Source organism: Lissotriton vulgaris, chromosome 6 (genome assembly GCF_964263255.1).
Source record: "Lissotriton vulgaris chromosome 6, aLisVul1.2, whole genome shotgun sequence".
Lineage (NCBI taxonomy): Eukaryota > Metazoa > Chordata > Amphibia > Caudata > Salamandridae > Lissotriton > Lissotriton vulgaris.
In genome coordinates, this window is record NC_141694.1 from 23,784,662 (window position 1) to 23,807,568 (window position 22,907).

The window sequence follows — 22,907 nt, forward strand, 5'->3', positions numbered from 1 at the left end:
TGCTGATGATGTCACATATTACATCATTCATGACATGGTCAGTGACATCACTGATGACATCACTGATGACATCTCAAATGACATCACTGATGACATCACTGATGACAACATCCAGTGACTGTATGTTTCTGTAAAGTTAAAATATGTCTTAAATATTGAAGAATGAGTGGATGTATAAGTGTCTGGATGAAGGATTTAGTAGGTGCATGACTGACTGTATGAGTGAGTGATTAAATGTGTCTCACTGAGTGCATGGGTTAGTGACTAAACTGTCTTAATTTGTGCATCATTATGTCTGTTGTTCTGTAAACTGTTGCATGTGTTGATAAGTAGCTATATGAGTAACTATATGGGTTATTGATTGGTTGCCCAAGTATTTGTATGGGAGACTGAGTGTGTGTGTGGGTGGCTGGGAGGTGTGTTACTCTGTGCATAGATGTGTGAGCAGTTGATTCACTAGATGTATGGTTTCAAAAGTGCATGTGGAAACAGCTGTATGGGCGGTTGACTGTGTGCATGAGTGTATTGGTGAGTGAATGGATATCTCAGTGCTACATGTCAAAGTAAGTACATATGTAAAACACAGTACATGTGAGAGTTGACATATATAAATAACTGTGCATAAGAGCCAGTGAATGTGTGAGTGGCTGTATGGATCATTGTGAACTTGTATCAGGGATTGTATAAGAGAGTAAATATGTGTTAGTATATGTTTGAATAAGTAAAGTTTGTATAACTGTATAGTTGAGGAAATGGAGGTGTGATTGATTCTTTGCATGACTGACTAGGTGTGTGAGTAACTCCATGGATGAGTGACAGTCTGTGAGTGTCTGTTTACACTGATTGTATCTAAGGTTATATTAGAGTCTGAAGAGGTTCATCGTATTATCACATGAATGATATCATCAGTGATGTGATCAGTAATGTCAAATGAGATGTCATCAGTGATGTCATTTGAGATGTCATCAGTGATGTCATTTGAGATGTCATCAGTGATGTCATCAGTGATGTCACTGACCATGTCATGAATGATGTAATATGTGACATCATCAGCAGTGGATTGCGGGTGCGCGATATATAGTTAGTGCAACTAACTATATATGGAATTTCAATGGTTTTGTGTGAGTAAAATAAGGTTTTGTAAATGCGAATTCCTAACTATATATGGTCTATAACCTATGGTTTTTTCAGTGAATTATATATATATATATATATTAAAGTGTGGTTCCTTTTGAAAGCCCTTCCTGTACAAAACCAACAACAAACCTAATTAAAATTGGTAATTTAAAAACAATGAAATTAGGGGGCATATTACCAAGCAATAGCGATAATTATCGCTAGTGCTTGTTCAGAGACAAAAAATTACCACTGACCTGCGGCGATTTTTATCGCAAATAAACCTTGGTATTACCAAGGTTTATCGCAAATGCGATAAAAAACTGCCGCAATGCATGAATATCGCTGAAAAGTCAACGATATTCATGCATTACCGAGCTAATGCTCTTAGCCATGTTATCCACCTCCCATTGGATAACATGGCTAAGAACTGCTCAGGGCAGGTGTTAGCTTTTGGAGATATTTGCGCTTAGCGCGAATATCTCCAAGAGTTGGTAATAGGAGATAGCGATGTTAGCGACTGTTTCCAGTCGCTAACATCTTGGCACGCCCACTTTGCATGTCATTAGTGATAAATATCACTGACATGCAAAGTGGGGCCCAAGATGGTCGCTATCTCCCACTAGCTGTCGCTAACTGGTGTTAGCGACAGGTAGGTAATAGGGAGATAATTTTATCTCCGCTTTCTTGGCTTTTAAAGCCAAAAAAGCGGAGATAAAACCCGTTGATAATATGCCCCTAAGTTTCAACTAGAGTGAACAAACAAAAATGATACAGTTTTACGGAAACAATTAAACCACAGTACAGTGCACATGAGAAAAAAGGGAAGGAGGGAGGAGTGTGCAGCAGACATAGCCAGCAGGGTTGGCAGTTGTTGAACACAGGAGGAGGTTGTTGTAGGGCCTGTGTAGCCCAGAGGGCAACTCCATGGAGACGTTTATGGCACACTCACACCTTTTGTTTCCACACTGCCTCAGGATGGACTCACACGCCTCCTATAAGGGTTGAATGATTACAGGCTTTCTTTTAAAAAGAGTCTGCTGAAATCAATGACCCAATGCTTTAGGGCCAGAAAAGATTCTTGTTGTGGGTAGAAGCTGCGTTTGGGATCATTAGAGGCACCCGGAAATAAAATGCATTCGCATTAATCACCGGGTTTTAAACCGGCCACCGAGGCAAGTCCCTAGTACCCACATTTAAAAGTTGGATTCAACAGCAATAAAACACCGTCTGCTGCTTCGTGACGTAGTATGATGTTCTGCCAACTATGTGCCAACCAATCATGTATTGCTTCTAGCTGGGCAGCCCAGTGATGCGCTTTGGCGTAAATGTAAATGTAGGTGTACTTGTAAAGCGCACTGCGACTCCAAGGAGTATCCTGGCGCTGAAGACCGCTGGGTAACCCGTCCTGGTTTTCCCTGTGAAATGGTCCCTTTCTGGGTATCTCCAAGGCGAAACCAGGCATCCCCGGCGTCTGTGGGGGGCCGTTGTAGAGATGAGGCAAGCTAATGCCCAGAGTTGCCGAGTGTCATCCCTGGTTAGAGTAGGCACCGAGGCGAGCATTATCGAGTCCGCTGACCCTGGTCCATGACCCTGCCGCGTCCGGAATTGAACCCTGGTCCCGGGCCGTTCTCTGCTTACGGGTCTGCCACCTCTAACCAGTGAGCCACACCACTCCACAGGGAAGGGCTATCCCTCCATCTTAAAACCCCCTTTTAGCTTCTGTCATTCTTGGAAGGCCTCCATCCAAGAGTGATAGTCATATTTCCACCTTACAAAATGCTTCCAAGATTTGAGGAGGGTGTTCTGAAAAACATAGCAAACTAATACGCTCCAGAGCCGAGGGGAACAGCACAGGGGAGAGCAGGCATGTCTTCCAGGTGCCCTTCCGTAGTGCGATTAGATGAGACATCACAATATCAACTGTGAAGTCAGATTTGTAATACATTTTATGGAAATGTAACTTTTAGAAAGTTGCATTTTCCCTGGCTTAAGTTACACAGGCTAATTTCCATTGGCTGTCTAGCTTTTCCTGGCCAGCAATTCGCCTTGAATAGGTGTGAAACGCCTCGCAGGTGCAAACAGTGGGCTGACCTGAATGGGCAAAGATGACTCGTCTCAACCTACCAAAATATGCGAGGTGGGGACTCTGAGTATCCTTATTGACATTACAGTGTCAATTCCTGCTTAACAGGTCTGCTGAGTTTACATATACAACTTTGGGGCATACTTCAAGGGAAGGGAAATAGAATGCCAAAATAATTCTTGTGTATCCGTTCTGGTTGCTTTATTTTACCAGACTTCTGTCTCAGGGTTCATTTTTGGTACAGTGGCTTCCCCAAACTAGATTTTAGTGTTAGACGTGAGAGGACATTAGAATTACTAAAGTACGCTCCCCAAATACACCCCCGGCCTCAGAGCCCAAATTTAGTGTCGCTGCAGACTTTGGCCATCTTGCATTTTACCAAAGTGGGTAGCGTTGGTCCCAGAAACGTTTAGCCCATTGGTAAGGGCATGCCCAAGAGTCATTCCCACCCACTAGCTCATGCCGGGCATTAATGGACTTTTGGGTTTACAAAGCGCACTGCAACTCAACGGGCGTGCTGGCGCTGCGGTACAAATGCTCCTTCACCACAGATACTAGGCTCACTGGTTGCTAAACTCGGTCAGTACTCTAGGGAAAAGCCAGGGTTTGACTTTGCCCCTAAACTTCATCAGAGCATGCATCTGTCTTACTTAAACTGGCAGACGATTCCAGAGGCGTGCTGCCGCATAGCTGAAGGCTCTTCCGCCGTAACATGCTGTCTGTAAGCTGAGAGGAGCCCTGAAGGACGGGGCCTGCTCCCTTTTGTACCCGAGAGGAGGTAGTGGACTCCAAGGGTCTTGAGGCCGGCCTCCTGTTCAAGCTCCAGGGATACAACAAGCTACACAAGGTCTTTCCTTCAACTTCCCAGCAGACCAGTGACAGCTGGGCCTGGGCCCTCCTGCTGACCCCTGCCTGACCCACTGTGAGTCTCTAAGCACCCCCTATGAGGTCCTGGAGGGCTTTAGAGGTGTACTCCTGTGGTGTATTTGGACTTAACTCCTTCCATGCTCATGACGAGCTGAGCTCGTCATGAGCCACGGCGCTCCGGTGCTCATGACGAGCTCAGCTCGTCATGGGCCGTGGAACGCTCGCATGCGGGGATAATTTCCCTGCTGTGCTGAGTGTTCCACGGGAACGGGTGTTGTCATGACGAGCTTGCACAGGAGCGCTGTGACTCATGACGAGCTCAGCTCGTCATGAGCATGCGGGAGCCATGCGCGCCCCAAATAACCCCCGCAGCGAAGGGGTTAAAGGACAACAGTCAGGAGCTAAAATCTTTGACCAGGATGAACCTTGACAAACAAATGCTTTCTTAAAAGCGCCCCATGCCCGGCTTTCACTTTAACGCAGCTCGTCTAAAGAACGGGGCACCATTGACATGAAAGTGCGGCATGGAACGCTTTTACGAAAAAAAGTCTTTGAAATGCAATAGGTCTCCCATTTTCGATACTTTAAGCTATTGTCATTTACAGAGCCAATAGCGCAAACTCTAGTCAACGCGAGACCTATTGCATTGCAAATGCTTGTTAATGGCTGTGGATGCTCAGACCCGGCAGGACCCGGCCCACTTTAAGCCCCGCCAGGGAGAGTGTGCTCTCTTGTGACACCAATGGTGAGCGCTCTCAGAGGCCAGGGTGCAGGTTGGAGTCTGGGATAAGAGTGCGCTGTGACTTTAAGAGACGCCCTGTGCTGGGCCCAGGAGTGCTGGGACACTGGGCGCTTTTGATTCTAGCAGCTAATGAAAGGTCTGTGCTGGCGGCCTCGGTGCAGACGTGGGGGCCTCCAGTCGGGGGACTGGGCAGAGGGCCATGCCCCGCAGTGAAAGGCATGATGGGAACAGCTCGACACGTTTCATACCAGGCAGAGAGAGAGAGTCACCATCCAAAGGACACCTGGCTGAGGGAAAGAAAGAATTGGGTTTTCTTCTCTACTTTTCTTACCAAGTAGTTTGAGGGCTGCTGTTCTTTCTGATGCAGGAAAGTCTGCGAGGTACAGGATATATTTCATGAAATACGGGGCTTGAAACCACGGGGAAACACGCTAGAAAGCAGTCCAACCTTGAATCCAGGTCCATGGCACAGGCCTGCACAGCCCCTAGGAGGAAGAGCCCTGGAACAGATGCATTTCAACTTCGGATGTTTTAAAAGGTCCCCTGGGAGGACTTGGTCCTACAGGCTGGTGGGCCAGAGCCCTGGGCCCTGAAGCACCCCAAGAAGACCTGCTCGAGGGGTTTTCAAGAAAGGGGTTCAAACCTCTAGAGTTAGTGCTACCGCCTGTGATGGTCAACTTCTGAAACAGGCGGTCAGAGGGGCCAGAGCGAGGCACCCTACTCACAGTGCACCCTTTCCTCAATGGGCAGCCATTGAAGAGTGCCCAGAATAGGGGTGTTGTGATACCTTCTCAAGCGCACAGCAGTGCGAGGTGAAACCTGGGAATTCTAGAGAGGAGAGAGTTTCATATTCCAACCTTCATGGTTTTCCAAGATGGAAGGATGAAAACCTTGCAGGAACACCACACTCATGGAACACCACACTGCTCTCCTTTTTATCAATCGATTGATGTGGGTTTGTAGGCGACTCATAGACGGACGGGCAGGTAAAGGGGACGAGCGATTATACTCACCCTCATAACCGCAGTGAGTGCCGACGCGACCCTTCACTTCGAATCTGGGGGTTGGGCAAAGGAACTTGAACTACACTTTCCTACTAGCGCTGAGACACATCTACACCTGAATATAGGTATTACAGGTATATAGGGTTCCTTTTCCTCCTAATCCCTGTTCACTTTCTCCTATTTATATATTTTTTTCACTTCTAGGTCCGGATGAAGCGCCCATGGACTAATACGATGCGCGAAACATGTTGACCCTATTTTTCTTTTTCACACACCCACACGGATACTGAGAGCAACGGGAAGACATTATTCCCCCCTTAACATTTGTTTCCAAGAGGAGCTCCACATCAGATCTGTTTTTAACCTTATCATCCGGACCCCAGGATAAAACCAGGTTCTGGGGACCGTCTGGTAATTTTAACTCACTCACTCACTGTCCTAGGCCCTCACACCCGCATGTACAACTGTGGTGTCTCCTTAAAAGATATCCAATAAAGAGCCCTCTCGCGGGGCCCATGGGGGGCTGCAGCGCCACCCCCACGAGGAGCAACGCCCGATGATGAAGCATGACACTTGCAAGGGTGTGTGAGGGCACTATATCCAAAAGGAAGGATTCTCCATCTCTCTAGGCATCCCAACTCTACTGAGATAGACAACTCTTACACCTCTGTGCCAACCAGAATAGGTGGCCACTCCCTGTGTCTTCAGGAACAGCACCCCTCAGTGCATGCCTTGTAGGTGAAGATCCTTCTCCAGGAAGCAGCCAAGAGGTTTAATCGCCTTTATGGTCACCAATAAACCGGGTACCGTCCCCTTAAAATTCACGGCTTCCAATTCCTGGTACACAAAGAGGCTGAGGACGTTAAATAAAACACTGAATAAGAAGTGCTGGGCACTCAAAACTCAAGCAGACGCAAAATTAACTAGTGCGGTCAAATCCTTGCGTGCCGAGTATAAAAAGCAGATTTGGCAAGCCCAACGACAGCGCGAGGAACGACTCCAAACTGAACTGTTCTTGGCCTGCAGGCAGAGAAACGCAAAACGTTTTTGGACGATCATAAATAAGCGGAACAGTGACTCGTCGTTCACCGCTGCAAAAGGGAACAATGTTACAGCAGAAAAATGGATAAAGCACGTGATCATGATATACAAAGCTCCTCTCATCAACTCCATCAAAGCGCTAACCTCAACCGAAAATAATTTGGCACAGACCCCGCCAACACTAACCGCGGCCAGAAGCCTCCAATATGCTACAGCTATCACCGCAGACACAAGTGCAACATTGATTGGAAAAAGTAGCCCCAGGTCCGAGTGGCATCCTCGCATCAATCCACAAATAGGACATCGATTTTTGGTCCAGGATACTGCAAGATGTATTCAAGAGATGTATAATGCCGCACAGAGTGCCCTCGTCAGGGCCGGACTGGCCGTAGCGGGCACCGGGCAATCCCCTGGTGCGCCGCACGGGTGGGGGCCAGTTTTGGGGGTTGGGGGAGGCGGCTGAGCACTTTGCCAGGGCCGGTTTTGGTTCCAAGTCCAGCCCTGGCCCTCGTCCTGGCAGCGGATTCTCAAGCGACCCCACTTGCCCCCAAACCTTCCCGAGGCCGCGCACCGGATAACCTCCAGGGGTGCTGGGCAGGGGCGACCCGCGACTTGGCCTCTGCACCCCCACCGTCCCCTGGCTCGAAAACGGCGATTAAATCAAAACCCATCCCCGAGAGGGACAACTCACCGCAAGAGACAAGCACTCGGTGACCGGAGGAAAAGCTGCACCCCGACGCCAGACCAGGCCTCTGGACGGACCAGAGGGCACACAAACGGCGACAGGGTGAGGGGACAAAGAGGCAGCCAGGTGGGCGGCCGAGTAATTTATACCTCTCCCCCGCCCCCCAACACGTCCGGAAGTGACGACGGGACCCGAAATGTAAATAAATGTAAATGTAAATGTAGAGTATTTATATAGCGCACTTCTACCCGGAGGCCTCGTAGCGCTGTATTCATACCTCTGTGGAACCCATCCTGGCTTTCCTGTGAAATGTCCACTCCTGGGCACCCCAAGGTGAAGCCAGGCATCCACAGCGCTGCTGGGGCCGTTATGGAGATTACGCAAGCTATTGCCCAGAGTCACAGAGTGGGACCCATGATTAGACTAGGCACCGAGGCGAGAATTATCAGGTCTGAGGAAATTGAGCCCAAAACCCACCGAGGTGGGAATTGAACCCTGGTCCGGGCCAGACCTCTGCATCAGGGTCTGCCGCTCCAACCATTGAGCCACACTTCTCCACGAAAGGGGTCGCGGAACACTGGGCTTTAATTATATTTATTATTTCATTAATTTTCAATTACTTTTAAGACATTTTAAAAAAAATCGATATTTTGACTAACTATATTTTTTACGATATTTTTGATTTGATATGTTTGTACTTACCTGTTTGGAGATAGGGATTCGATATTTTTGCATTCTATATTTTTTACTCGATATTTTGGTAAGTCTATATGTGTGTCATCGATATTATGTCATTGATCCAGCCGAACTCACTAAAAACAAAGTTAGCCTCGCTGCAAGGTGCTTTCCGAGCTATACTCAAGGGCGCAAACAAGTTCTCTTTTGAGGCACTGTTGAAAATAGTCTCTGCTAAATTAGTTCCAACACTGCCGTTTGGCTCAGAGGCCTACCCGGGAAAACTGGGAACTTTCCTACACCGGGCACAGAGCACAGTGTTCAGGTCTTTATTTCGACTGCCCAGCAACACCTCGCCAGCTCAATTGAGGTTGGAATTCACATTACAGGGCCAACTGTTTGTACAAATGCTGTGAATGGTAAAATACTTGCATTCCACAAGATCTGCTGAGGAAGGGCCTTCAAAACATCTTATTTGGCAGGAAACTGCATGGCTTGACAGCTGAAATCACCCAAACGCCTGTTCGTAAGCCCTAGATGAAGCACTGGGGCAAACTCAAGCAAGGGAGCACTGAAATTTAAAATGATCTCATCTACAGTTTATAAAAGCCCTAAAGAGAAATGTAACATGGAATCTCACTACCTGCCTCAGAAGGCAAAGATTTGGCTGTTGACCATCCCTTCGACAGAACCTGGGGACTGAAGATTTGTACCAGACCTTCTTCGGAGGACCGGGAGGGTTTCATTGTCCGCCAGGCTCTGGCAGGGCCGGACTGGGAACCGAGACCAGCCCTGGCACACTGCTCGGCTGACCCCCTCTGGGGGGAGGTGGGGTGTGGATAAGCTGTTTGCTAAGGCCGGTTTCAGACGATTTTGTTACAGGGGGAAGTTTTTGCTGCCCCCTGGTAAGAAAAATAGACTCCTAGAGGCCCTAAAGCGCCCCCACCCTGGTGGCCCACCGGGGAAATGCCTGGTGCCCGCTACGGCCAGTCCGACCCTGGGTTCTGGAAATACAACAAATCAAAACAAACTGCATACATAGACGGGGCTTGGATCGGCTCTCTCCTTGACTGTCATATGTACTCTGCCTCCATCGGGGAGAGCACACCTCCGCCACTGGCTCTCTTGCCCCATGCGGGGCACCAGCTTGCATGTTCACATGCACACCTCTGCCTGAGAAGGAGTGTGCACAGCTGGCGAGGCACTACTTTAGTTTTCCATTTACTCTTTTTGTAGCCCCCCACTCATTTCTCTCTTTCTTTTTTCATTTTATTATTTCTTTAGGGTCTTGCAGCTGCCCAGACGGTGTTCCTGCGCCCCATGTCCGCTGCTCATTTTATCTGCACTGCGCCACATCCCACGCGACCGCTGCTTCTAGGCAAGGCAGCCATTTTGGAATGATATTGCCCACAGTGCACCACGGGTTATCACTCTAACAAGGGCAACATGTACCTTTTAAATGTGGTGACCATGTTGCAACTTTAAAACCGCAATATTCAATAGAGCCGTAATTGCAGGGTGGCTGCCCACTGCTCTGGTCAGTTTTATTTTTGTATTGCTAGCAGCCACTTTAGGTGCCATGTCTTCTTTTTTCTACTTTTATTCTTCTAATGTATCTTGCATATGATGGGGGCGCTTTTGTGTGTGTTTTATTGTGGATGGATGAGTGATTGAATGCAGGAATGGGTCCGCAGTGAATAAAGGAGTGAACGCATGAGTGCACTGAACGCTGTCAGAGTGCATTTATGATTAAATATTGAAGGCCTAAGCTCGCCAGTGACTGAAGAGGTCCTTGCAGTTATAAACCAGACCTAATGTAATGCCCAATGCTAGATTTTCAATTTTCAGCGTCCTGGTGAAGGTGCAGATGAACCATTGAAGTGGCTGAAACATGGCGACAACCTGCTGCGCCGAACGGATTTCAACGGTCCAGTCCCTGAGTGTTCCTGTGCTCGTGCAATGGTTTCCTCCACAAACAGGACGTGGTTGTTGTACCGCCCTGTGCCTCACCCCTGCCCCCTTTGCGCTGGGGCCACAGAGGGCAACAATCTCACGATTGCACCAGTTGAAACGCGCCTGTTGTGTTCTGTCACACAGTATGCGTGAGGTTGTTTGCCATAGATAGTGGTATGGCATGCATACATTAGTGGGCCTTGGGTCACCCCAGGGCAGTGCCCCTCCTCCTCAGAGGGGAGGGGCTCGGGTGGGCGATGGGTTCGAGGCCGGAGCGCTGCCCGCTTCTCTCCCTGATGCCTTTCTAAGGTAGGGCCGGTCACTGCAGCCCGGGCTGGACAGGGGCCCATATTCCAACGGTGTCTCCCCTGCGCCCTTGTTTACATTCAGACAGGGCTGGGGCTGGGGGGAGGGGGAGGGTTATGCCAATGCTCGGCAGAGCTGTAAGAGTAAGCTGCGTCTTGGCGCTGTGCACCAGGCAGCGCTGTACACTGGTGCAGCCCCCAGGTGCCAGGGAGCAGCAGACATAGACACATGCCAGTCCCCCCCTCTCCCCCCACCCTTAGGCTGGGGTGGGGGGGGGGAGGGTGATGCCAATGCTGGCCAGAGCTGTAAGAGTGAGCTGCGTCTTGGCGCTGTGCACCAGGCAGCGCTGTACATTGGTGCAGCCCCCAGGTGCCAGGGTGCAGCAGACTCCATCTTCAGACCCCCCCCCCCTTCCAACCCCCCACCCTTAGGCCGAAGCTGGCACCGGCTCTTGGCTCAGGCGACGATGAACAGCGCGGCTGCTGTCAGAGCTCTGAGTAATGCCCGAGGAAGACGGGGAGTGAGAGCCGGGGCGCGGTGCCAGGGCCAGAGGGCGCACCTGGCACCGGCGGCAGCTGCCATTTATCAAATGAGAGAAAGAAGAGAAAGCGTCTGGTGCCACAGGGTTAATGCGCCTGCTGCAGCGATCTGCGCCTACCTTCAGGTGCCAGCTTGAAGCCAGACAGGGCCTTCCTCGGCATTCATCCTTCCAAAGTCTGCTCAGTAAGGAACGTTCAGCGGTGCTAAATAAACACATCGTACAAGAGCACATGGAAATGGTTATCCGACCGCCACATATGCAGGCACTGTCATATGAACTGTGGATGTATGACGTTACAACGCATACTTTTACAACGCCTACCTTTACAACGCATTTTTTACACCGCAACATCCATTACAACGCATACCATTACAACGCATGCCATTACAACGAATTCTTTGAAAGTACCTTTACAACGCATTCCACTACAACGCATACTAAATTTACAACGCATACCATTACAACGCATAACATTACATTTCATATATGGTAAGTATTGGATAGTGTAGGGGTAACAATTACTATTCTAACTCCAGGGGGTACAACAGTAGGGTAAGTGTTGGATAGTGTAAGGGTACTATGTGTTGTAATGGTATGCGTTGTAATGACTGCGTTGTAATGACTGCGTTGTAATGGCATGCGTTGTAGTGGTGTGCATTGTAGTGTCATGCATTGTAATGGTTGCGTTGTAAATGCATGCGTTGTAATGGATGTTGCCTTGTAAAAGTTTCGTTGTAATGGTAGTGCGTTGTAAAAGTTGCGTTGTAAAGGTTGTTTCCCATGTACTGTGCTTTCCTTTACATGTGAAGTCACTGTCGTATGACCTGTGCTTTCATCCACATGTGCACACTGTCATATGAACTGTCGTCTCCTCCACATGTGCAGATGCTGTCATATGTACTGTGCTGTCATACAAATTTTATTTTTATTTGTGTAATTTATATAGCGCGCAGCTACCCCAACGGGGTGTCCCGGCGCTTCTGAGTGAAAGCAGAGTGAATAGTCCTGGGGGAATTAACAAAAGAGAAAAGTTTTTAGTGCCTTACGAAAGGGTAATTCTTCCTGGATCATCCTAATTGCGATCGGGAGTTTGTTCCAGAGAGTTGTGGCACAGACCTGGAAGGTTTTACCTCCAGAACGTGCTTTCCTGAATCTTGGTATGGAAAGCAGATGTTGGGAGTTGGAACGGAGGTTCCGAGAGTTACAATAAGGACGGATACTAACAGAGAGGTAGGCCGATCCCCTACCCCTAGTTGCTCGATGGGCTAAGGTCATGGCTTTGAATGCAGCTCTTTGATGGATTGGTAGCCAATGTAATGCTCTGCGATGTGGCGAAATATGGGTGCGTAGGGAAACCCCGCAGACCAGCCGAACAGCCGCATTCTGGACTGTCTGGAGCCGATGTAGGAGGCCCGCGGGCAACCCTAAATACAGGCCGTTCGCATAGTCCAGGTGAGATGTAATCAATGCCTGGACTATGGTTTTCCTGGTATCACTAGGGAGATAGGTGATGAATTTCCTAATCATCCTGATCTTGGAAAAACAAGCGGCTGAAACGGTCTGTACTTGGTTGCTAAAAGAAAGATTAGAGTCCCACTTGACCCCTAGATTTTTTACAGAGTCCTTAGGGACAGGGGGAAGGCTGAGTTCCTGTGGCCACCAGAGAGTTGCATCAAGAGGGGAGGGTTGATGGAAAAAGAGAACCTCCATTTTCGTCGCATTCATGCGGAGGCAGTTATGGTCCATCCATTTTGAAATGTCCAGCAGACAAGTAGTTTGCGTGGCACTCTCATAGGAGAAAAGCAGCTGAATATCATCTGCATAGGAAGTAGCTATGATGCCCGACCTTGCAATGAGTTCAGCCAGAGGAGAAAAATAGACATTTAACAATAGTGGGCTCAAAGCCGAGCCTTGAGGGACACCCCATTTCAGGGTATGGCTAACAGAGGTAAAAGGGTGAGTATAGACTGCCTGGGTGCGATTAGACAAAAAAGAGGTCAGCCACTCCAGGGCCTTCCCCTGAATACCCTTCGACCGAAGACGGTCAATCAAGATGGGGTGAGAGACAGTGTTGAATGCTGCCGACAAGTCGAGCAGCACCAGCACCGCTCTGGAACCCCCATCCAGTTTCCACCGCACAGAGTCGGACATTTCTATAAGGGCAGACTCAGTGCTATGGCACTTTCTAAAACCATGTTGGGATTTATGAAGTAGGCCGTGGGTTTCAAGAAAACCTGCCAGTTGTTGCTGCACTAGCTTTTCAAGGACCTTGGCAGGGGCTGGGAGCAGAGAAATGGGTCGATAGTTCACCGGCTCATTAGGATCTGCATTAGCTTTCTTTAAAATCGGGACCAGTAGGGCATGTTTCCAAGACTCCGGGAAAATTCCGGTTTTGAGCGAGTCATTCCAGATGTAGTTGAGGAAGGGATTAAGAAAAGAGGCCAATGATTTATATTGCTTGGCTGGCCAAGGGTCAAGTGGTGAGCCGGAGCGGCATCTAGACAGTTCCATCAGTGAGTGTTCCAGTGAGATTGCAAAATGTATGCACTGTCATATGACCTGTGCTTTCATCCACATGTGCACACTGTCATATGTACTGTGCTGTCCTTCACATGTTCACACTGTCATATGTACTGTGCCATCCTCCACATGTGTGCACTGTCATATGACCTGTGCTTTCATCCACATGTGCACAATGTCATATGTACTGTGCTGTCCTTCACATGTTCACACTGTCATATGAACTGTGCTATTCTCCACATGTGTGCACTATCATATGTACTGTGCTATTCTCCACATGTGTGCACTGTCATATGTACTGTGCTGTCCTTCACATGTTCCCACTGTCATATGTACTGTGCTATTCTCCACATGTGTGCACTGTCACATGTACTGTGCTGTCCTTCACATGTTCACACTGTCATATGAACTGTGCTATTCTCCACATGTGTGCACTGTCATATGTACTGTGCTATTCTCCACATGTGCGCACTGTCATATGTACTGTGCTGTCCTTCACATGTTCACACTGTCATATGAACTGTGCTATTCTCCACATGTGTGCACTATCATATGTACTGTGCTATTCTCCACATGTGTGCACTGTCATATGTACTGTGCTGTCCTTCACATGTTCACACTGTCATATGTACTGTGCTATTCTCCACATGTGTGCACTGTCACATGTTCTGTGCTGTCCTTCACATGTTCACACTGTCATATGAACTGTGCTATTCTCCACATGAGAAGGCACTGTCATATGAACTGTGGTCTCCTCCACATGTGCAGATGCTGTCATATGCACTGTGCTGTCATACACATGTGTGCACTGTCATATGACCTGTGCTTTCATCCACATCTGCACACTGTCATATGAACGGTGCTATTCTCCACATGTGTGCACTGTCATATGAACTGTGCTATTCTCCACATGTGTGCACTGTCATATGTACTGTGCTGTCCTTCACATGTTCACACTGTCATATGAACTGTGCTATTCTCCACATGTGTGCACTATCATATTTACTGTGCTATTCTCCACATGTGTGCACTGTCATATGTACTGTGCTGTCCTTCACATGTTCACACTGTCATATGAACTGTGCTATTCTCCACATGTGAAGGCACTGTCATATGAACTGTGGTCTCCTCCACATGTGCAGATGCTGTCATATGTACTGTGCAATCCTCCACATGTGTGCACTGTCATATGTACTGTGCTGTCCTCCACATGTGCAGATGCTGTCATATGTACTGTGCTATCCTCCACATGTGTGCACTGTCATATGTACTGTGCTATTCTCCACATGTGTGCACTGTCATATGTACTGTGCTGTCCTTCACATGTTCACACTGACCTATGTACTGTGCTATTCTCCACATGTGTGCACTGTCATATGAACTGTGCTATTCTCCACATGTGAAGGCACTGTCATATGAACTGTGGTCTCCTCCACATGTGCAGATGCTGTCATATGTACTGTGCTGTCATACACATGTGTGCACTGTCATATGACCTGTGCTTTCATCCACATCTGCACACTGTCATATGTACTGTGCTGCCCTCCACATGTTCACACTGTCATATGCACTCTGCTATTCTCCATATGTGTGCACTGTCATATGTACTGTGCTATCCTCCACATGTACACATGGTTATACAAAAGAGTAACCACGCCTATCTGTTTGGAACTAAACATTGGAAGATGGGACTTGAAATAGAGCTTTAGTGGAAATAATGTTAAAATCAATTAATTTATTTGGTCTTTAAAAAAATATATATACATGTAAATCAATAGTAAAATATATTATATATATATATATATATATATATATATATATATATATATATATATATATATATATATAAATAAAATAAACACTTTTATTATAACTGATTTATTACCCTTTTTTACTTAAAAATATGTGCAACTTTATTCATAAAATAACTAAAATATTTAAAATCAATTTTATACATAACTTTTAGTAATGTTTAATACATAATAGATAGATATACATATTTTTCTTGAGGTGGAACTTTTAAAAATAATATTTAGTTCTACATTTAAAATAAATATATGAAATTAAGTTCCATTAATATTATTATTTTTTTTTCTTTTTTTTTTATTGCAGGAAAAAGAAAGCATCATTAGATTACGTACATATTTTGGAAACAAAAATATCCAAAAATAAATTTAACCATCAAATACATACAGAGGATGATAATGTACATTCTTTGATGAAAAAATAACTAAATAAATAAATAACTAATTATAATAAAAATAGATCATTTTAGTTGCTGCTGGTACATATAAGTCAAATAAATCAAATAGAAGTACCCCAAATCCTTTGTCTTGCTTTCAATGCCTTAGTACCCCTTAACTTAGCCAACGATAGTTCCATTGTGTGTAAGTTTCATTAATATTAAACATAAAAATAATTTTTCGTTTTCTTAAAGTTAAGTAACCTTTTATAAATGTTGCTATCCTTTACAATAAGGAGATGTTTGTTTTGGTGGCGAAGGCCTCCACCTATGCGTGGATATTACTAATACTACCTGCACACTCACAAAGGTGGCTTCGGCTGGTGTTTGAAGGGCGGAGTAGTCCCCCCTGAGCAGACACTGCCTACATGCCCAGCAGCTACACAGACCAGGGGTTGGTCGGGGGTTGTAGGCCAAACCCCTCCAGTGGCCATGTCTGCAGTGCTGGCAGATCGGATGCTGCTGTGTCTCTGACTGTCAGCTGCCCCAGTGCACCCTTCATGAGCCAGGTGTGAATGTCAGCGCTCCTGTTGCAGCTGACTGCTTGTGTGCTCTTAGGTAAGTTTCAGAGAGTGAGCCCATGTGTGTACTGCTTCTGTGTATTGCCAGCATGCATGTTTTGAAGCAGGGCACAAGTTTTGAAAAAAGAAGTTGGGGGGCTTACCAAGTTAGGCAGTATGCAAGTGACATCATGGCACGTGACATAAGATTGTGTGACATCACAGCGCGTGACATTGCACATGGTATCACAGGAAGCGGCATCACAACACATGACCTCACAGGAAGTGACATCACGTGAAGTGACATCAAATCTTTAGACCTGATACATAAGTTTACAAGGTCCATCAACGTTAGCGCATTACAATATTTAAAAGTGAGATTTAGCGTCAAGGTTGTGTCAAAAAAGCGACGCAACCCAGACGCAAAATATGGTCCTCAACGTATGCATTTATTTTTTTAAACCCTTGCCTCAAAAAAATTGGCAACAAGGAGAAACGTGGCAGCAAACCTGTTCTGCTTAATTGGTTGCAAAGTCTGCATTTTACAATATCATCTGAGGTTAAGGCACCTGCTGCAGAGATCGTTGTGCACTAATTAAATCTCAGAGAATATTAATATTGGTGAGATAGCTCTGGAGGTTAATGTGTTTGCTGGAGAGATCTGTGTTTTGTCTAGTCACAGTTTTGAATCAAATTGGCATAGATTGTTAATATGCGTCCTGCAAGGCACAGTATGTGTCCTGATTGCGTCACGTTGTAAGTACCCAGCACCATGGCGCTGGATTTGCACCGCTGCTGCGCCACAAAAGTGACGCAATAGTGGCGTAAATGACGCGCAAGGGGCTTGCAAATCTGCCCCTTAGTGACAAGTTCACCATATTTCTTCGGGGCCCAACCTCTAGGAAGGATAGACGTGTCCATTCTCCCTGGGAAAAGAGTGGTTAGATGCTGTCTACCCGCAAGTGCCCTCATCTTGTTTTCCGTTTTCGTTAGCCAAGACTTTTAGATTTTACTAGAATTGCAAATACAATATGCTCAGACTCCAGGACTCTCGTGAACTCACTGGTGTTCAGCAATCTCCAGGACTCTGGTGAACTCATTGGTGTTCCTCAGACTCCAGGACTCTGGTGAACTCACTGGTGTTCAGCAGACTCCAGGACTCTCGTGAATTCACTGGTGTTCATCAGACTCCAGGACTCTCGTGAAATCACTGGTGTTCCTCAGACTCCAGGACTCTCGTGAACTCACTGGTGTTCATCAGACTCCAGGACTCTCGTGAACTCACTGGTGTACCTCAGACTCCAGGACACTGGTGAACTCACTGGTGTTCATCAGACTCCAGGACTCTCGTGAACTCACTGGTGTTCAGCAGACTCCAGGACTCTCGTGAATTCACTGGTGTTCATCAGACTCTAGGACTCTCATGAACTCACTGTTGTTCCTCAGACTCCAGGACTCTGGTGAACTCACTGGTGTTCATCAGACTCCAGGACTCTCGTGAACTCACTGGTGTTCAGCAGACTCCAGGACTCTCGTGAATTCACTGGTGTTCATCAGACTCCAGGACTCTCATGAACTCACTGGTGTTCATCAGACTCCAGGCTCTCGTGAACTCACTGTTGTACCTCAGAATCCAGGACTCTGGTGAACTCACTGGTGTTCAACAGACTCCAGAACTCTTGCGAACTCACTGGTGTTCAACAATCTCCAGGACTCTCGTGAATTCATTGGTGTTCCTCAGACTCCAGGACTCTCGTGAACTCACTGGTGTTCATCAGTCTCCAGGACTCTGGTGAACTCACTGGTGTTCATCAGACTCTAGGACTCTGGTGAACTCACTGGTGTTCCTCAGACTCCAGGACTCTCGTGAACTCACTGGTGTTCATCAGTCTCCAGGACTCCGGTGAACTCACTGGTGTTCAACAATCTCCAGGACTCTCGTGAATTCATTGGTGTTCCTCAGACTCCAGGACTCTCGTGAACTCACTGGTGTTCCTCAGACTCCAGGACACTGGTGAACTCACTGTTGTTCCTCAGACTCCAGGACTCTGGTAAACTCACTGGTGTTCAGCGGACTCCAGGACTCTCGTGAACTCACTGGTGTTCATCAGACTCCAGGACTCTCGTGAACTCACTGGTGTTCATCAGACTCCAGGACTCTCGTGAACTCACTGGTGTTCATCAGACTCCAGGACTCTCATGAACTCACTGGTGTTCCTCAGATTCCAGGACACTGGTGAACTCACTGGTGTTCATCAGTCTCCAGGACTCTGGTGAACTCACTGGTGTTCATCAGACTCTAGGACTCTGGTGAACTCACTGGTGTTCCTCAGACTCCAGGACTCTCGTGAACTCACTGGTGTTCATCAGTCTCCAGGACTCTGGTGAACTCACTGGTGTTCAACAATCTCCAGGACTCTCGTGAATTCATTGGTGTTCCTCAGAATCCAGGACTCTGGTGAACTCACTGGTGTTCAACAGTCTCCAGAAGTCTCATGAACTCACTGGTGTTCCTCAGACTCCAGGACACTGGTGAACTCACTGTTGTTCCTCAGACTCCAGGACTCTGGTGAACTCACTGGTGTTCAGCGGACTCCAGGACTCTCGTGAACTCACTGGTGTTCATCAGACTCCAGGACTCTCGTGAACTCACTGGTGTTCATCAGACTCCAGGACTCTCGTGAACTCACTGTTGTTCCTCAGAATCCAGGACTCTGGTGAACTCACTGGTGTTCAACAGTCTCCAGAAGTCTCATGAACTCACTGGTGTTCCTCAGACTCCAGGACACTGGTGAACTCACTGTTATTCCTCAGACTCCAGGACTCTGGTAAACTCACTGGTGTTCAGCGGACTCCAGGACTCTCGTGAACTCACTGGTGTTCATCAGACTCCAGGACTCTCGTGAACTCACTGGTGTTCATCAGACTCCAGGACTCTCATGAACTCACTGGTGTTCATCAGACTCCAGGCTCTCGTGAACTCACTGTTGTTCCTCAGAATCCAGGACTCTGGTGAACTCACTGGTGTTCAACAGACTCCAGGACTCTCGTGAACTCACTGGTGTTAATCAGACTCCAGGACTCTCGTGAACTCACTGGTGTTCATCAGACTCCAGGATTCTCATGAACTCACTGGTGTTCAGCGGACTCCAGGACTCTTGTGAACTCACTGGTGTTCATCAGACTCCAGGACTCTCGTGAACTCACTGGTGTTCAACAGTCTCCAGAAGTCTCATGAACTCACTGGTGTTCCTCAGACTCCAGGACACTGGTGAACTCACTGTTATTCCTCAGACTCCAGGACTCTGGTAAACTCACTGGTGTTCAGCGGACTCCAGGACTCTCGTGAACTCACTGGTGTTCATCAGACTCCAGGACTCTCGTGAACTCACTGGTGTTCATCAGACTCCAGGACTCTCATGAACTCACTGGTGTTCATCAGACTCCAGGCTCTCGTGAACTCACTGTTGTTCCTCAGAATCCAGGACTCTGGTGAACTCACTGGTGTTCAACAGACTCCAGGACTCTCGTGAACTCACTGGTGTTCATCAGACTCCAGGACTCTCGTGAACTCACTGGTGTTCATCAGACTCCAGGATTCTCATGAACTCACTGGTGTTCAGCGGACTCCAGGACTCTTGTGAACTCACTGGTGTTCATCAGACTCCAGGACTCTCGTGAACTCACTGGTGTTCATCAGACTCCAGGACTCTCGTGAACTCACTGGTGTTCATCAGACTCCAGGACTCTGGCGAACTCACTGGTGTTCAACAATCTCCAGGACTCTCGTGAATTCATTGGTGTTCCTCAGACTCCAGGACTCTGGTGAACTCACTGGTGTTCAACAGTCTCCAGAAGTCTCATGAACTCACTGGTGTTCCTCAGACTCCAGGACACTGGTGAACTCACTGTTGTTCCTCAGACTCCAGGACTCTGGTGAACTCACTGGTGTTCAGCGGACTCCAGGACTCTCGTGAACTCACTGGTGTTCATCAGACTCCAGGACTCTCGTGAACTCACTGGTGTTCATCAGACTCCAGGACTCTCGTGAACTCACTGGTGTTCATCAGAATCCAGGACTCTGGTGAACTCACTGGTGTTCAACAGTCTCCAGAAGTCTCATGAACTCACTGGTGTTCCTCAGACCCCAGGACACTGGTGAACTCACTGTTGTTCCTCAGACTCCAGGACTCTGGTGAACTCACTGGTGTTCAGCGGACTCCAGGACTCTCGTGAACTCACTGGTGTTCATCAGACTCCAGGACTCTCGTGAACTCACTGGTGTTCATCAGACTCCAGGACTCTCGTGAACTCACTGTTGTTCCTCAGAATCCAGGACTCTGGTGAACTCACTGGTGTTCAACAGTCTCCTTAAGTCTCATGAACTCACTGGTGTTCCTCAGACTCCAGGACACTGGTGAACTCACTGTTGTTCCTCAGACTCCAGGACTCTGGTGAACTCACTGGTGTTCAGCGGACTCCAGGACTCTCGTGAACTCACTGGTGTTCATCAGACTCCAGGACTCTCGTGAACACTCACTGGTGTTCAGCGGACTCCAGGACTCTCGTGAACTCACTGGTGTTCATCAGACTCCAGGACTCTCGTGAACTCACTGGTGTTCATCAGACTCCAGGACTCTCGTGAACTCACTGGTGTTCATCAGACTCCAGGACTCTCATGAACTCACGGGTGTTCCTCAGATTCCAGGACACTGGTGAACTCACTGGTGTTCAGCGGACTCCAGGACTCTTGTGAACTCACTGGTGTTCATCAGACTCCAGGACTCTCGTGAACTCACTGGTGTTCATCAGACTCCAGGACTCTCGTGAACTCACTGGTGTTCAGCGGACTCCAGGACTCTTGTGAACTCACTGGTGTTCATCAGACTCCAGGACTCTCGTGAACTCACTGGTGTTCATCAGACTCCAGGACTCTTGTGAACTCACTGGTGTTCATCAGACTCCAGGACTCTGGCGAACTCACTGGTGTTCAACAATCTCCAGGACTCTCGTGAATTCATTGGTGTTCCTCAAACTCCAGGACTCTGGTGAACTCACTGGTGTTCAACAGTCTCCAGAAGTCTCATGAACTCACTGGTGTTCCTCAGACTCCAGGACACTGGTGAACTCACTGTTGTTCCTCAGACTCCAGGACTCTGGTGAACTCACTGGTGTTCAGCGGACTCCAGGACTCTGGTGAACTCACTGGTGTTCATCAGACTCCAGGACTCTCGTGAAATCACTGGTGTTCATCAGACTCCAGGACTCTCATGAACTCACTGGTGTTCCTCAGACTCCAGGACACTGGTGAACTCACTGTTGTTCCTCAGACTCCAGGACTCTGGTGAACTCACTGGTGTTCAGTGGACTCCAGGACTCTCGTGAGCTCACTGGTGTTCATCAGACTCCAGGACTCTCGTGAACTCACTGGTGTTCATCAGACTCCAGGATTCTCATGAACTCACTGGTGTTCAGCGGACTCCAGGACTCTTGTGAACTCACTGGTGTTCATCAGACTCCAGGACTCTCGTGAACTCACTGGTGTTCATCAGACTCCAGGACTCTCGTGAACTCACTGGTGTTCATCAGACTCCAGGACTCTGGCGAACTCACTGGTGTTCAACAATCTCCAGGACTCTCGTGAATTCATTGGTGTTCCTCAGACTCCAGGACTCTGGTGAACTCACTGGTGTTCAACAGTCTCCAGAAGTCTCATGAACTCACTGGTGTTCCTCAGACTCCAGGACACTGGTGAACTCACTGTTGTTCCTCAGACTCCAGGACTCTGGTGAACTCACTGGTGTTCAGCGGACTCCAGGACTCTCGTGAACTCACTGGTGTTCATCAGACTCCAGGACTCTCGTGAACTCACTGGTGTTCATCAGACTCCAGGACTCTCGTGAACTCACTGTTGTTCCTCAGAATCCAGGACTCTGGTGAACTCACTGGTGTTCAACAGTCTCCTTAAGTCTCATGAACTCACTGGTGTTCCTCAGACTCCAGGACACTGGTGAACTCACTGTTGTTCCTCAGACTCCAGGACTCTGGTGAACTCACTGGTGTTCAGCGGACTCCAGGACTCTCGTGAACTCACTGGTGTTCATCAGACTCCAGGACTCTCGTGAACACTCACTGGTGTTCAGCGGACTCCAGGACTCTCGTGAACTCACTGGTGTTCATCAGACTCCAGGACTCTCGTGAACTCACTGGTGTTCATCAGACTCCAGGACTCTCGTGAACTCACTGGTGTTCATCAGACTCCAGGACTCTCGTGAACTCACTGGTGTTCATCAGACTCCAGGACTCTTGTGAACTCACTGGTGTTCATCAGACTCCAGGACTCTCATGAACTCACGGGTGTTCCTCAGATTCCAGGACACTGGTGAACTCACTGGTGTTCAGCGGACTCCAGGACTCTTGTGAACTCACTGGTGTTCATCAGACTCCAGGACTCTCGTGAACTCACTGGTGTTCATCAGACTCCAGGACTCTCGTGAACTCACTGGTGTTCAGCGGACTCCAGGACTCTTGTGAACTCACTGGTGTTCATCAGACTCCAGGACTCTCGTGAACTCACTGGTGTTCATCAGACTCCAGGACTCTCGTGAACTCACTGGTGTTCATCAGAC

General features: G+C 47.9%; 1 protein-coding gene across 6 annotated transcripts in view; it reads right to left on the minus strand.

Annotated features, from left to right (window-relative positions):
* The window catches only part of SLC29A1 (solute carrier family 29 member 1 (Augustine blood group)), a 444,508-nt gene that overhangs the window by 263,804 nt on the left and 157,797 nt on the right, over positions 1–22,907 (minus strand). The window lies entirely within an intron of this gene.